Here is a 14,679-nt window from a genome sequence, read left to right as displayed (position 1 = left end):
GGCAGCACAATGCAGTCTATACTTCCTTATTTCTCCTCACACATAAGCACAGACTTCCATTTGTTGTTGTTTCTATGGGTACAAACTTAACCAATGAGAGGGTTGATTTATTTGCTGATTAAATACTAAGAGAAACTGTTGACAGATACGCCTATTTGGATTATCCTCTCGCCATAGAAAATAGCCACAGTACAGCGGAGTTTCAAATCTTTTTAAAATGCAAGGGTAGCTGTGTCTGGCCAAAAGACAAAATCCAACATCACAAAAGAGTGTCTGTGCCAACTTTTGAATTCTCCAGAACTGTTTATCAGGCTGGTTTGGTAAACAAAGGAATGGGTGGGGCAAAGGAAAAGCTGGCTGATGTAATCTGTGGCTACTTTCCGATGGAGGCCTCTTATAATGTTAACAAAATGCACTGTGCAGTTATTCCAACTTTTCTTTCTTAATGGTAAGAAAAAAGGAAGGAAGAAGCAGTGGGAAAACATAAAGCTCCATCCGACGATCGTTTTATTGCACGCTCATTACCAGGCACTCGCGAATTACTCACATGACGTCGTCTGCCTCTCGCACGTCTTCCGCACCTTCTGGCCATTATTACACTGCAAAAAAACCTCTCACTGAGTCCTGTTGTTGCTCTCTCCTACTAGACTGAATGGGGCTGATTACGTCCTGTTTTCAGGAAGTGACATGGGAGCGGCGACAGAAGAAGTGACGGGAGCCGCGCATTTGACTAGAATTGATGAAGCTTATAGGTGGAGGGTTACAAATTGAAAGCCATGTCATCTGGATCTGCCATAAAATTCCTTGAAAGAGGCAGGAGATTGCACAATAAAAAGCCTCCTCTGGAAACACCCTGCCCTAAATCACAAGAAGATGTGACAGGCAGTAGCAGGCATTCAAATCCGGCTCTGCCCAGTGCTGTAATGGTATCAGGTCATGATGGTTAATACTACGCAGTGTTTGCCTTCCTTCCACTTGGTTTACCACGTAGCCTGAAAAGCGTTCTGGCGAACTGGAAAACTTGCAGCCTATTCTGTGACATTTTGATAGAAGTAAAGGTATTGCCCTAACAAATATTTTGGTAATGAATCTCCACATTTATCTATCTATTGTCCCCATTGGGCACACTTTTAAGAGAGGATGCGGTACTTGTGTAGAATCACCCTGCTTTAAAGTTCATGACATTGTCTCAGATTATACTTTGTGAATGGTTCTCTAGTTATCTCTGGTGAAGAGTATGAAGTACTGGAAACATAATTTTGCAATGCCAAATTGAAGTGCTTCTGTAAATAAATACCTTCTCCTAGAACCATTTGAGGCTTGGGACCAATCTACATGGAAGCAGAATGACTCTCGGTTGTGTTTGTTTGCCCTCAGACTGGGACTGATTTCTCCATTTCCCTCAATTTGTTTTGCAGTTAAGTGAGGAAGTGGTTTTGTTTGCTTCATCATGCATGGACCAAACCTGCCTTTTCCAACTTGATGCCCTCCAGAGCTGAACCTTAAACCTCTATCTGCCTGTCTTTGTAATTCAGCAGAGGAAGTCACACACAAACACTTCTAAACTTATTTTAAGATCATGGAAAATTGTCCGTAGGTATTTGATTAACTTAGTTGTTTTGTTTTTATTCATTTTTTATTTATAATTTTATGAGTCGTGTTTCAGTCCATCAAGAGAGGCTAGGTCCTGTGGAACTGTTTCCCAAAGGAAGTTAGGGTTCACTTTTAGGTGTGCTGTTAAAACATTTTTTGTTCCACCTGGCCTTTTAATATTTTAAGGGTGCAATCCTATGAATGTTTAGACATTTAAAAAGGGCTTACAACTCCCAGCATCCCCCACGGTTGGCTGAGGCATGCTGGTTGCTGTAGGTCTTTTTTCTGTATAAACATTCATAGGATTGCACTCTTAATGTATTAGATATGCACTCTGTTTTTAAGATTCTCTCCTGCCCTTAATTCTGGTGTTGGTGATGTTTTAAATTTTGTAAATTGTTTTTAAAGTTTCTAAAGTTGTAAACATATTTGATATAAATCATCAGCCAAGGCAGCCAATGCTGTTTCGGTCCCAAAACATGACCTGAAATCACAGCTTTATCCGAGAAGACGTGGGGTTGAGTCACTCCCACTCACTCTAGGACCTTGCCCAGAAAAAGGATGTTGGAGACTGAACAATAGTCATCCAGGGTGCTGGGATCCAAAAATGGAGTTTCGTTTTCTAATGGCCTTACCACAGCTTTCTTTAAAGGAATTGGAGCACATGCCTCCCCCAAGGAAGTATTTACCACTTCCATCACCCAACTGGCCTATTTCCTTCTGGCTGCTTTTACTAACCAGAATGGATAAGAGTCCAACAAACAAACAGTTGGTCTTATTCCTCCAAGAAACTTGTATACAACCTCTGGTTGAACATGATGAAACTCATCCATCAAAATATGTCTTCTTTGCTCCATGGTGGCTGCAAATTGACGCTGTGTTGATTATATGATGCAGCAGCCAATTCACAGCCACTGTGGTGCTTTCCCCCAAAGCTACATGTTAGAAAAGACAGGGACTTACCCCACTTTTTCCTTCAAAGCAAGATCACCACAGTCCTTCCCCCATGTGATCTTGCTCCGCTCCAGCATGAAGCCGGGGGCATTCCAAGGCGGGTGGCGACTGCTGATTGGTCACCAGAAGTTGAGCAGGGGGCTCGCCCAGCAACCCAAATGACTGCCAGAAAAACTACGCTGCCTCCTGCAATTTAGATTACCCGCAGCCACCCCACAGCAGCAAAAGCACGGGGCTTAGTGGCAACGTGGCGGCAGCATGGCAGCGTGAAGGCAGGGCCCAGGTTTGCTTGAAATACCATTTTAGCTAGATTTTATATGGCATGGACCAAATAAATAAAGAATTGCCAAATCCTCACCCAAAATAGTGCGTATGGGCTATTATGTGAGTGGCCATCTGTGACAAAGTTGCCTGCTTGTTAGGTTAATCTGTTTTATTATATTAATGTGAATGTATTTAGTTTAGCAGGGGATGTATGTACAGGTAAGAAAGGGTTAACTGTGGACTGGATGGGGCTTTTGTGTGATTGGCTGTTTTAATTCTACCTGGGGGAAGGGAAGAGAGAGTGATGACACAGGAGGGTTTTTCTGTTTTGACAGGTCGTTTTGAGTGGCAATAGGGTTTGGAGTTCAGCAGAGGACCATCATTGCCGGAGAGGGAGGATTTAGAGGGGTAGTGAGGTAGGCTTAAGCTAATTATTAATAAACTATGTAAATAGTAATAATAATAATAATAATAATAATAATAATAATAATAATAATAATAATAATAATATCTATAACACTGAAACAACATCTTGTAAATAATAAACTTTTATTTTATGTTACTGAGAAATCTATGTGCCAGCTTGGTCTTCTTTTATGCTTCCTCACGCGTGAACATTAAATAGACAGCATCCACTTCCCCAAATTAGAAATAACAGCAACACTGGTAAATCTGACAGACTTGGAGTTAATTGCGGCTGGGTAAAAGGTAAGCCAAGTCTGTGTGTACAGATGACTTGACAGTGATGTCTCATTCCTTGGGCTTATTATTCTAGGCATGAAGAGATAATAGGGGAAGGCCAAGGTAAAAGGAGGGGTGGATGTCAGAACATCTGCTTGGGCAACCAGACTTGCTTTTCTTTCTCCCACTTGCATGGCTGCTCAGGGGGGTCTCACAGCCCTCTAGAGAAAATGTGTGTGTGGGGGGTGCAGATGGGGAGGGGAGGGAAATTGTTCCACTTGTGGATTCTGTACTGCTGGTGGACATCATCTATCATTGGATACAACTCTGTTAAACGCTCCAAAGCACTGAGACAGAAAGAAGACACTTGATCTCCCTTCACCCCACCCTGTCCTCCACCAAACCTGTCACCTCCCCCTCCGTTGCACACTAGGAGCAAAATTGCAAGTCACTGCACGTGGGTGAGGAGGGTTTGCAAGGAGATTAGTGGAGGAATTAGGCAGGACGTTTCTGGCATCCTGACTCGGAGCATGTAAATGCAGAAACAGACATCATCTGAACATGACGCTATAGCAACTATTGATGTATGTGCATAAGTATCCCTTGATTTGTTGTTGTTGCTACTGTTGTTGCTTTAGTTTGACACCATGATGGTTGGAGTTGCATTTAGTCATGGGTGGAAATCGTTAACGAGGGTGACTGTTTAATTCCACAGCTGCGTAATTACTTCCCTGCAGCTGGAACAAGTCACTGTTTCTTGGAATAAAAGGAAACAGATCCAAAAAGAGGATTCTGTGAATCTAAATCAAAACAGATCCACAGAAGGTTCACTACTTCACTGGAAGCAGCGGGGAGGAAATATAAATTTACAGAGCTATATATATTGTACCCGGCGTAACATACGCTGTTGTAGCATATCTTAAAGTTTATTAATTAAATATCATCGCGGGGGCGCGGGCTGCTTGGAGGCCACCAATACAGCGCTGTCTGGCAGACCTGGGGGGCAGGGAGGTCAGGAGAGGAGGAGCAGGTGTCCCCCTCTCCCCGGGGTTCCTGTCAACCTTGGGCCGCCTGCCCAACTGGCATGAGATTAGGCCGGGGCCTCAGCTCACAGCAGGCGAGCGGCCTCCCACCCAGCCACCAAAGCCCCGGCCGTGCCCCACTCATGCTCCAGACCGTGGCGCTGCCCCCTTCGTGGGGGGGGAGCGAAGAGGCAGAAAGGGGGTAGGATTACCTTGGAAAGGCCGGAGGAGTCAGGCGAGGGGCTTAGCAACCTGTATCCGCTGATGTTACACATTGTTACTGTTGCTTAGCAACCTGTATCAGCTGAAGCCTTTACGGAAACATACCTAAGTGTGAGACATATATATATATATATATATATATATATATATATATATATATATTCCAATAAGACATTATATTCAACTGTAAACTAAAACATACCAAATATACTAGATATCGCCCAAAAAAATTACGTGTAATCAGCTAAATGACATGAGTATTCCAGACTTTGTATGTTGGGTCTTGTTTGTTTGTTTGTTTCTTTATTTTTAAAAAAATATTAGTCAGTGTTCTGCCCGCTTTAAAGTGATCACATTATTCTGCCCACCTTAAAGGGAGCTCTTGAAGTGATCACAAGATGCATATCACACCCCATCTCCTCACCTGCCACATTTCCTTGTCATTTATGACAGGTTAGATCATTTGTCTGTTTCAAAATTACACCTTAATCATGAATCATAGATATGTGAACCCTCATGATCTGTGACTTATGATTCAGATACAATTCCAAACTGGATTAATGGGCCGACCTGCCATAAATGGAGGAAACGTTGAATGTGAGGCGAAGTGTAATATACAGAGATAAAATCTTTTAGATTCTATGAGAACTAAACTTATGAATATTGTGGAATCATTTATATGATTACATGTGATAATTTTCATAGGCATTTTCGAGAAAGAGAATGAATGGACTCATACAGATAAGAATCAATATTTCTTTGTAATCAATATCTAATAAATAGCCAGATTGTGTGCCAGTTTCCTCCGGAGAGTCAAAGGATATCCTGAATCATTCTTCTTCCTGCACTAGAAAAAATGGCTTAAATTATTCTTTTTTTTTTTTTTTTTTTTAAAAAAGGAGCCTGAAATTTTCTGCATGGACGATTTGCAATTGTGTCTCCTGGAAGAACTGATTTTCCAATGAATTAATAAGCATTCTTTGAATCTGTTTTGGTTCTTGAGATCAGTCCGTCAGTTCTTGAGCCTCTATGGATCTGAAAGTCTTGGGATGTATAATGTAACCATGAGATTACCCCCAAAATTCCATTGCCACTGGTTGGTTATCAGGACCTTTCAATGGTGGGCTTAAATCCTGATCTCTTTCACTAACTGCTCTTTACACTAATTTTACAGATAAGCAAAGCTATTGTTGGGAAACAAAGATGTGGGCAAAAAGGGAAGAATATACAAGAAAATTTACCCAGTTCATTTTCTTTGTGTCCATGGGCAGATCTGTATAGCCAGTTGCTATTTTTGTCAGGTATTCTTTCAGAATTCTGAAAATTTATTTCAGAATGAAAAAGTGTGGCAAGCAAACTCAGGGTTTAACTCCACTGCTAGTGCAGATGAGAATGCAGTAATGCTCTTTTCCACAATTAATAAGTAACTTACACGCCTCTTGTTTATAATCCATTATACTGTCCAAGGACTAAAGTACTCTAGTACATCAGTTTGCCTATCACTGTAGTTTGTGTCATGCCCGGCAAAGCAAACAGTTTTAAAAGAGGAACTAATGAATGACCAAGCAGAAAGTTCTTGGGATCTTTCCTAACCTGAGATCTAGTGAACCTAGAGCAGGAGTGAACCCTATTCTGGAGTGTCACAGCAGGCTGTATGTACCTATGATTAGATATAAGCATCCTCCCCCACGTATAGATTAACATTAAGCATTGTTACTCTGACAACACGGATAACCTGTTGAAGAGGAAACAGGAAGAGATTTCAGATACCCCTCAAATTTCATGTAGTATATTTGCAGTTCTTAAAATAATGTCAGCAATACATAATGTTTTCCTTTCAATTTGGAATAATTAGACACATTTTCAAGCGGATAAATGAAAAGCCAGCTATCACTTTGCTAAGATGCTTAATGAGGTCACTAAATCAGGCATGTGGGCACCCTTGAATTTTCTCATTGGCTGTGCATTTGCATAGTAAAGCACAACCAGCCATTGCATAACTACTGCTAAAGTGTGAGGAGAGAAACAGAGACATATGACCCTTAATACCGCTTTTTAAATGGACAACTGCAGTAAGGTTTTTGGGAGCACAATTACTGCACTAACTTGTTGAAGAGCAGCTAGCACCAGTAGCAGTGTATCTGAGCCTATATAAAAAGCTTTACCCAGTAGGTACACAACCATATTGACTTACCTGCTCCAAATTTTACCAATGACTCCCCTAAAGAAATCTATCTCGGAATAACTCCAAATTTATATTTATAACTTCTAGCAGCCCTCCAAATGTTTTGCCTTACATGGTCCCTCACAATTAACCTACACTTAACTTCCCAACATCCCTCTCAATTAGCTATGTTGCATAGAGCTGGTGGGAGTTATAGGCCAAATATCTGGAGGGCCACAAGTTGCCCACCCCTGACCTATTACATGCGTAATCTCTCAGAAGGTGAATGGTCCTGAATTTGTGTGGCGCTGGATTGCAGGAAACAGGATTGGGAACATGCCCCAGGAATCGAAATTACTTGCCACAGCGGAGATTGTATATAATCAATGGGAGAATAGAGAAGTTTACACTTCTCCTATGCTAACCTCTCCTCCAAAATGAACTCCCACCCACCCACACTTTCTTTCTTCCTTTACTAGTTCACAGGAGTTACAGACATCTTCTAAGCCACAAAATGACATACTGCGATTACCTCAGAAAACATCATTCACAAAGTGAGGCCAAACAGTGGGCGTGTTACATTCCTCAGTAGCAGAGCATAAAGAGCCCCAGAGCCAATCTTATGAATACAAGATTCAGTCTGCATGGGTGTAACCCATTCTTGACTATTGAAGACATTAAAGGCAAACCAAGAAATATAGTGAATAAATGCTTACAGAGGGGCAATTACTTTGTAATTATAGTATTTAAGAAATTCAATGAAAACAAGTACAGCACCATGTACATTGATGGTGCTATATAAATAAATAAATAATAATAATAATAATAATAATAATAATAATAATAATAAGTTTATACCATTAAGATCTGATTCGTGATATGGTGAACTAATCATTCCCTCTATATCCTATTAAAATCTTCCTGTGCTCATGTATTCGTAGCCAAAACTGCTCCACTCACACACAAGAGGGAGGTATCAGTAGACTTGGGGTCATCCCAAGGTTTTCAGATGTCTAAAATAGAAGAAGGAGAAGGAGTAGCCCTTAGAGCCACATAAGAATTAAAATTGGCTGGTGCATGGGACTGACAACTGGGTAGAATAAAGTGACTGGAAAGATGTGGGAGGGCACATAAAAAGGGCATCAATCAGAGCATCTCATTGCCTGGATAAGTCATTTTCTGGTACAATTAGGGTGAACATATGAAAAGGAGGACAGGGCTCCTGTATCTTTAACAGTTGTACAGAAAAAGGAATTTCAGCAGGTGTCATTTGTATGCATTCACCACCTGGTGAAATTCTGTCTGTATCACAACAATTAAAGCTGCAGGAGTCCTCTTTTGTATCTGTTCACTCTAGTATAGCTCTTTCAGCTTTAACTGTTGTGATGAAGAGGGAATTTCTCCAGGTGCTGCCTGCATACAAATGACACCTGCTGAAATTCCCTTTTCTATGCAACTGTTAAAGATACAGGAGCCCTGTGCTCCTTTTCATATGGTCACCCTAGGTACACTGAGAAAGTAAAATGTCCCCAGGCACAGAAACAAGAGCTGTCCATAGACACCCATGAAGAAATCAACAATCTGAAAGTAAATAAGATTTGGGGCACCTCTCAAAAAGCAGAAACAACTCAACCGCCCTCTCAAAAAGCAGAAAGAATGCAAAGCAAACCAATGAGGCCTGTTTCAAAACAGGGCAATGAGGACTGAGGATGATTAGTGGGAACAGAATGCTGAATGACTTTTGGAGGAAAGTGGGAATGGAATGGAGTGGCTGAAACCTTGAATAGAAACACTCCACACTGCAACATTTTATTGCAGAGCCCCACTTGTTCATAACTTCAAGCACTTTGAGGTACACCGATTATCTGTAAACTATGTAGACTACAAATAATGTAGCAACACTTCATGCTGCTCATCTGAAATTAATTACAACCTAAACCTTTCATCTGAAGTTAATTACAAGTGAAGTCAATTATCCGCTCCCTACAACATCTTAAAACGCTCCATGTTTAAATTCACAGGTAGGAATTTGCCTTGGATCTCTATATTTAAATACATACTTCACAGACTACCCAAGAGCTGGAAATGCAGTTCAAAAATCAAGTAAAGCTTGTGGAATTGATGAGAAATGTTGACTTTTCAAGAATTGCATTCTGTAGACGAAAGTCTATCAGAACTTTCATCCTGCTGAATGAATGTTGCAATGCCAGCTCACACTCCGCTTAAGCAATTTCCATTCTGTTGCAGTTTCTTGGTCCCTTTGAGTGTAGCTCTGAGGAAACTAGATTTTTACTGGTGAGACAGGATGTTCTTTTGGAGGATATTCGTTTTGACTAGTTTGCCATACATTTCTCAATCAAATTAAGATGTTCACAGTATCAATATCTAGATAGATAAATAGATATAAAATCTTAACTATGTTTAGACTGTGAACTTAATGCTTTTATGCCGGGGGGGGGGTGTCTTTAGACAATAATGTGCATTATTTCACTTCAAAATGTGGTACACTAGCCATATTGCATTGGGGTTCCTGCCACCACACTGTGCTGAGTGGGGCCCTGAATTTGTGACCCAAGTCCTGACCTCAGTGAGACTCTGTATATGTGTGTAACTATGTGTATCTGCATACATACTTGGTCCCTTCTGAACCTAATGTATTCAATTGGAATAGTTTCCCCAGTGCTTGCCTTCCCCAACCTGATGCCACGGAAAGTTCTAGAAGTAAGAAGCCCTATGTATGTGTGTGTGTGTGTAGTATTCTCGAAAGAAGCCTTAGGGAAGAATTAGGGAGGGAGGGAGAAGTATTGTTTGTGCAGCCAGGAGAAGGACAAATAAAGCATACGTTGCATTCATAAACTGGATCACTGTCTTCTCTGAAAAATAACGTGCCTGGTTTCTGAGGTCCATTCCTCTGAGGGGCATCTGCCCTCCACAGTAGGTATATAACTCTGTCCTTCAGCCTACTAATCTTCCCTGCTTCAAACTGCATGGACTGCAAAGCTATGTGCTGATTAGGGACGTCTGCCCCTAGTTGCTGAAAATGTTATTGCAGACTTTAAGGGGCTGTCTGTATACAGGGAAAGCCCTGCGGTGGCTGCGAATCTGAGCTGCGTCGGTTATATGATGCAGCCACAGATTCGCAGCCACTGCAGGGCTTTCCCACGAAGGTGTGCATTGAAAAATTCGAGGACTTACTCCAACTTTTTCAGTGGTAGCTAGCTCAGTACGGCTTTTCCTCCATCTGATGTCGCTTCAGGGCCAATCCAGGAGGTGGTCCTGGTGGAAGGCGACAGGCAATTTGTGACCGGAAACCAAGAAGAGGGCAGGGGTGGCTCCAGGACCCAGATGACTGCCAGAAACCCTGCGCTCCCTCCTTGGCATCGGGATTACCTGATGCTACCTTATGTAAGAAAACCCACAGGGTTTGGAGGGAAGGTGTCGCCAACTCAGCACCATGAAGATAGGGCCTAATTTATACAATTAAAAACCAAAATAGTCCCGCTGTGCATACCTGTGGGGTTCCCTTAGTATGCATGCCAAGTTTCAGGCGTCTCGGTTTCATGGTCTTTGCTTTATGGTGGTGATGAACAGATGGGCAGCCAAACACACATCCTCTTTCATTATTACAGGTAGAAGTACTGTTCCATCCAAATGTCTGTCAGACAGGTAGTGAACAATTACTTCTTGGGGATGTCGTGCATGGAATGGCCACAATCTCTTTGCACTTTTTCATGTCTTTTCTCTGCCGACAGAGAGAAAGGTCTGCACACACGTGAACGTGGGATAATTTTCACATTTGAAAACAGTGTTGTGCTTTGAGCCGCCCATCCTCCTGTTGGCAAGAGAGGTAGCAGAGGCCTGCATTAAGAGTATAAATCAGACTAATCCTCAGTAAAAGGGTCAGCTGGGGCCACCAGCATTAAGAGACACACAGTCTCAAGAAGCTGTGCGGTGCCAGTAAATGTCGGTGTATAATCATCACAATGTAATGTCTACATTGAGATTGCCAGAAGGAAAGAGATAACTGCGGACGCTTCTGAGGAGTCTCAAGAATTGTAATTCCAGCTAGCGTTCATTCTGAAAACCAACACGAGCTGAGTATTGACAGTTCTGATCTTACAATGATTTGGGGAGCCACCTCTGCAGAGTGTAAGTACAAGCATCAGAAGAAAGAGTGCACTTGTAAGATGGTTGGGAGAATATCTCAAAAATATGAGGCTGAATATTCACATGTTCCTTGTAAGGAGGGCCTTCAGGTCTGCCTTGATCCTGGGGGTTGCTGTTCTTTTGGCATGCTGCTCACTTGCTGTTGGCTGTCTGGCCTTATTGATTTATATTGAAATATTTAAAATATTTCTACACCATTCTGCAATTGTTGGGTTGGATCCAGGATCTGCCTTCTGCAAGAGGAAGGGACCTTCTGCAAGAAGAAGGGTCGCTCTCATGGAATGTCCCTCCACCTGATTTTTGGGGATCCTCTCCCCAACACACACCACAGCTCAGTCCATTCTGCATGGTCCCTTAAGTCTCTGGGTAGCACTTTCAGAGGCCCAGAGGGGCTTCCATGGAAAGGAAGGAGCGGGAAAGTCCACTTCCGCCATCACAGTTTATCCATTTAAATCTGGATTCAACTCATTCATATTATTTCACGGCACCTCATTGAAAGAAGTTGTCTATGTTGACAGGTAGAAATTCAGACAGTTGAAATCTCAAGTTGCTAGATCCCAACAAGTAAGGTTCTCCCTGTCTTAATTCCCTCACTATTCACTGCCACCAGCAGGGGGACCTGGAGGTATTCCTAGTTAGATGCCCTGCACATTTAACCTCCTCCTTAAAGCCAGTGGTGTAGTGGCTAGAGTGCTGGACTGGGAGTCTGAAGATCTGGGTTCTAGTCTGCACTCAACATGGGGGATCACTGGGTGACTTTGGGCCAGTCACTGACTCTCAGCCCAACCTACTTGACAGGATTGTTGTTGTGAGGTTAAAATGGAGAGGAGGAGGATTATTATGTATGCCGCCTTTGGTTCCTTGGAAGAAAAAAGGCTGGATATAAACGCAATACACTCATTTCCTATGTGACTAAGGACCAAAAATTCAAACGCTTTGGATTCCTTCTCTGGGTTGAAGAGCCCTGTTGAATCAGACCAAAGGCCTATCTAGTCCAACCTTCTGTTCCCACAGTAGCCAGACAAATGCCTCAATGGGAAGCCCACAAGCAGGACGTGAGTGCAAAACCACCCTCACTATCATGTTCTCCAACAACTGGTATTCAGAGGCATACTGCTTCTGATATGGAAAATAATATGTAGTCATCATGACCAGTAGCCATACAGACGACTTTTCTTCCCCTCCCAAAAGTATAAGGTAGTGTGATAAGTAAACATTTTAGCATTGTGACATTTAAAATCGAACAAAAAATAAGTTAAGTTTTCTAAATTCATGCTTATGCTAAGCTTTCAATGTAAGCAACAAGAATTATATTTTGACAAGCTAACGAGCCAAAAAGGGTAAATAAAATGGGGGAAATGATCCACATTTTCCTTATGCTAACATATAAGCTATTCTAAGAAGTAGGCCATTTACCTTAGAGGCGCAATTCCTTCCTTCCTTTAATGCATCTTGTAATCTATGTTGGGCTGAGACTGAACTTTTTAGAAAGCAGTCTCCCTGCCATTGGTCAGGGCAGGCAGAAGGTAGCTCTAGATTTACTGGTAGATATCTGGGTAATTTGCAATAGATTGGCAAAGACCCCAAGTTATTTAACAATAGCTGCAACAAAAGGATTCCGCATCAGCTCTGAATTCTCCTGCAAAAATGAAGAAAGCTGGTGAAGCATTGGGGCCAGTGGAAATAATCAGGAGTCATTGTGGACATGGCTAGACGAGGAGGGTGGAGGGCAACGATCTCGTGATTTTATGATTGCGAGATCGTTGCCCTTGTCTACATGCAGTGCGCGACATCCCAGGAGGAAGAGGACATCCCAGGAGGAAAAGAGCACAGCAGCGCTCCTCCGCAAAACGTAAGTTTTTTTAAAAAACACAAACCTCCTGCTCATTCCACCCCACCCTACCCTACCCCCGATGGGCACAGAGCTCCTGAGGAGCTCCGTGCCCCATTCCCGGGTCCTCGCGGTTACTCGCGAGGAGTAGGGATGAAAACGGGACAGCAGACCACACGTTCTGCGGTCTTGGGATCATCCTGAGACCACCGAAAAATCAGAATTAAACTGTAGGGCAATATCCCAGGCCAAGGGAGTGATCATCCCTCCCTGCTCCCAGGATGCCCTGTATGTTATGTAGACGTACAGGGACAATCCCGGGACGATCACCACGATATTGCCCTGTCTAGTCATGACCTGAGTTGTTTTTTGTATGGTAAGACTGGGCTCTGTTCAGTTCTGGTACTAAAAAGAGAATCCTGGCCTCAGAATACTTTAATCCCAAGTATGTGTCTTTTGTACCAGACTCTGGTTAGTGGATCTTGGCGTTCCAGTATAAATCCTGCAAGTCTGAAATTTGTCTACCCTGCCCTTAGTTCCTTCCAATGTGCCTCTGGAAGAGGAATAGTGTGAAGAGCTCAGGAGAAGAAAAGATCTCAACAAAGATTCCTTCCTCCTATATAATTTTCTAATGACTCGATCTCCTGTCTAGTCTGGTGGCTTTTGGAATCATAACAGCCAGGGCATTTGCATTTGAAAGGGATACAACTCTGTGCTCTGGGCAATGATGATGTGACCATCTCTAAACTTGGTGTTTTGGATAAAGTTTTCCATTCTTTGTATTAGAGATAGGGAAGAAGTTTGTCCTAATTTTGCACTTTTGAACCACTATGTGAACTGAAACTCAGTTATATTTCAAAATCTGCAGTTCTCCAAATTTTTTAGTGGAATTCTCCAATCAAACATGTGAACAAAATACAGATATTTGGAGAAATAATGTTCAGAAATGCATGATATTAGGGAAATGACTTCTGCAAAATGTATATATTAGGCAAAAAAATTGAATTGATTAGGATACATATGCACAAAAATGCTTATGAATTTTCATGCAAACTTCTTTTTAAAAATTGTCTAAATTTGGAACAAACTGGACTTAAGATTGGAAAAACGAGAAACTGAAAGAACCCCAAAATGACAAGTTCCATCTATTTCTACTTCATATACAAAGTCATCTGGAGAACCTGTTTGGCATAATTTGCTGCATAAACAACATGATAATTTTGATGAAATTAGTGAAAGACAGAAAGACAGAGAGAATATCTATACTGAATCTATTCTATCTTGCTGAAAAGGCAAAATATGGATGACAACAGGCTGTTAGTTTACAAAGGACATGGCAAAGCGGTCATCACTAACCAGAAGGACCCAGCATTTGCTGTCTGTTCAGAGGTATGATCCAGTTCCATTGCAGAACGGCATTGTGGGTAGTAACATAAAGAACATACTGTAGTTCTCAGGAGGCCTTGAGAGCTATCTTCCTTCCTTCCATCTGCCTTCCCTTCCAGTCCCTCTCCCACTCTCCTCAGTGCTTTGAATAATAACAGGCTCTGTACTACTAATTAAGATCCCTTTTCATGCCTGAAGAGTTGTTTTCAGACTGCAGGAAGTGGCCAGTGCAGAGCAGATACATTTTGAAAACAACGGAGAGCTATTGAGAAGCTCTAGAGAAATTACATCCAAAGCGTGTTGTTGGTGGATACCATTTGGGTTGTGCCAAAGTCTCTCGCTGCCAATTTTTATTTACAAGAAGGCCAAATGAAGATGAAATGAGACACAAATGC

General features: G+C 42.1%; 1 protein-coding gene across 1 annotated transcript in view; it reads right to left on the bottom strand.

The window, feature by feature from the left end:
• ABCB11 (ATP binding cassette subfamily B member 11) overlaps positions 1-14,499 on the bottom strand; it is a 120,155-nt gene extending 105,656 nt beyond the window's left edge. Inside the window, exon 1 of the mRNA XM_063116428.1 lies at positions 14,255-14,499. The gene's annotated coding sequence lies outside the window, so the exon portion shown is untranslated. The remainder of the gene's footprint in view (positions 1-14,254) is intronic.
• Between the last annotated feature and the right edge of the window lie 180 nt (positions 14,500-14,679).

The sequence above is a fragment of the Elgaria multicarinata genome, chromosome 2, assembly GCF_023053635.1.
Source record: "Elgaria multicarinata webbii isolate HBS135686 ecotype San Diego chromosome 2, rElgMul1.1.pri, whole genome shotgun sequence".
Classification (NCBI taxonomy): Eukaryota; Metazoa; Chordata; class Lepidosauria; order Squamata; family Anguidae; genus Elgaria; species Elgaria multicarinata.
Note: the sequence above shows the minus strand (reverse complement) of the source record. Positions and strands in the feature narration are given on the sequence as shown.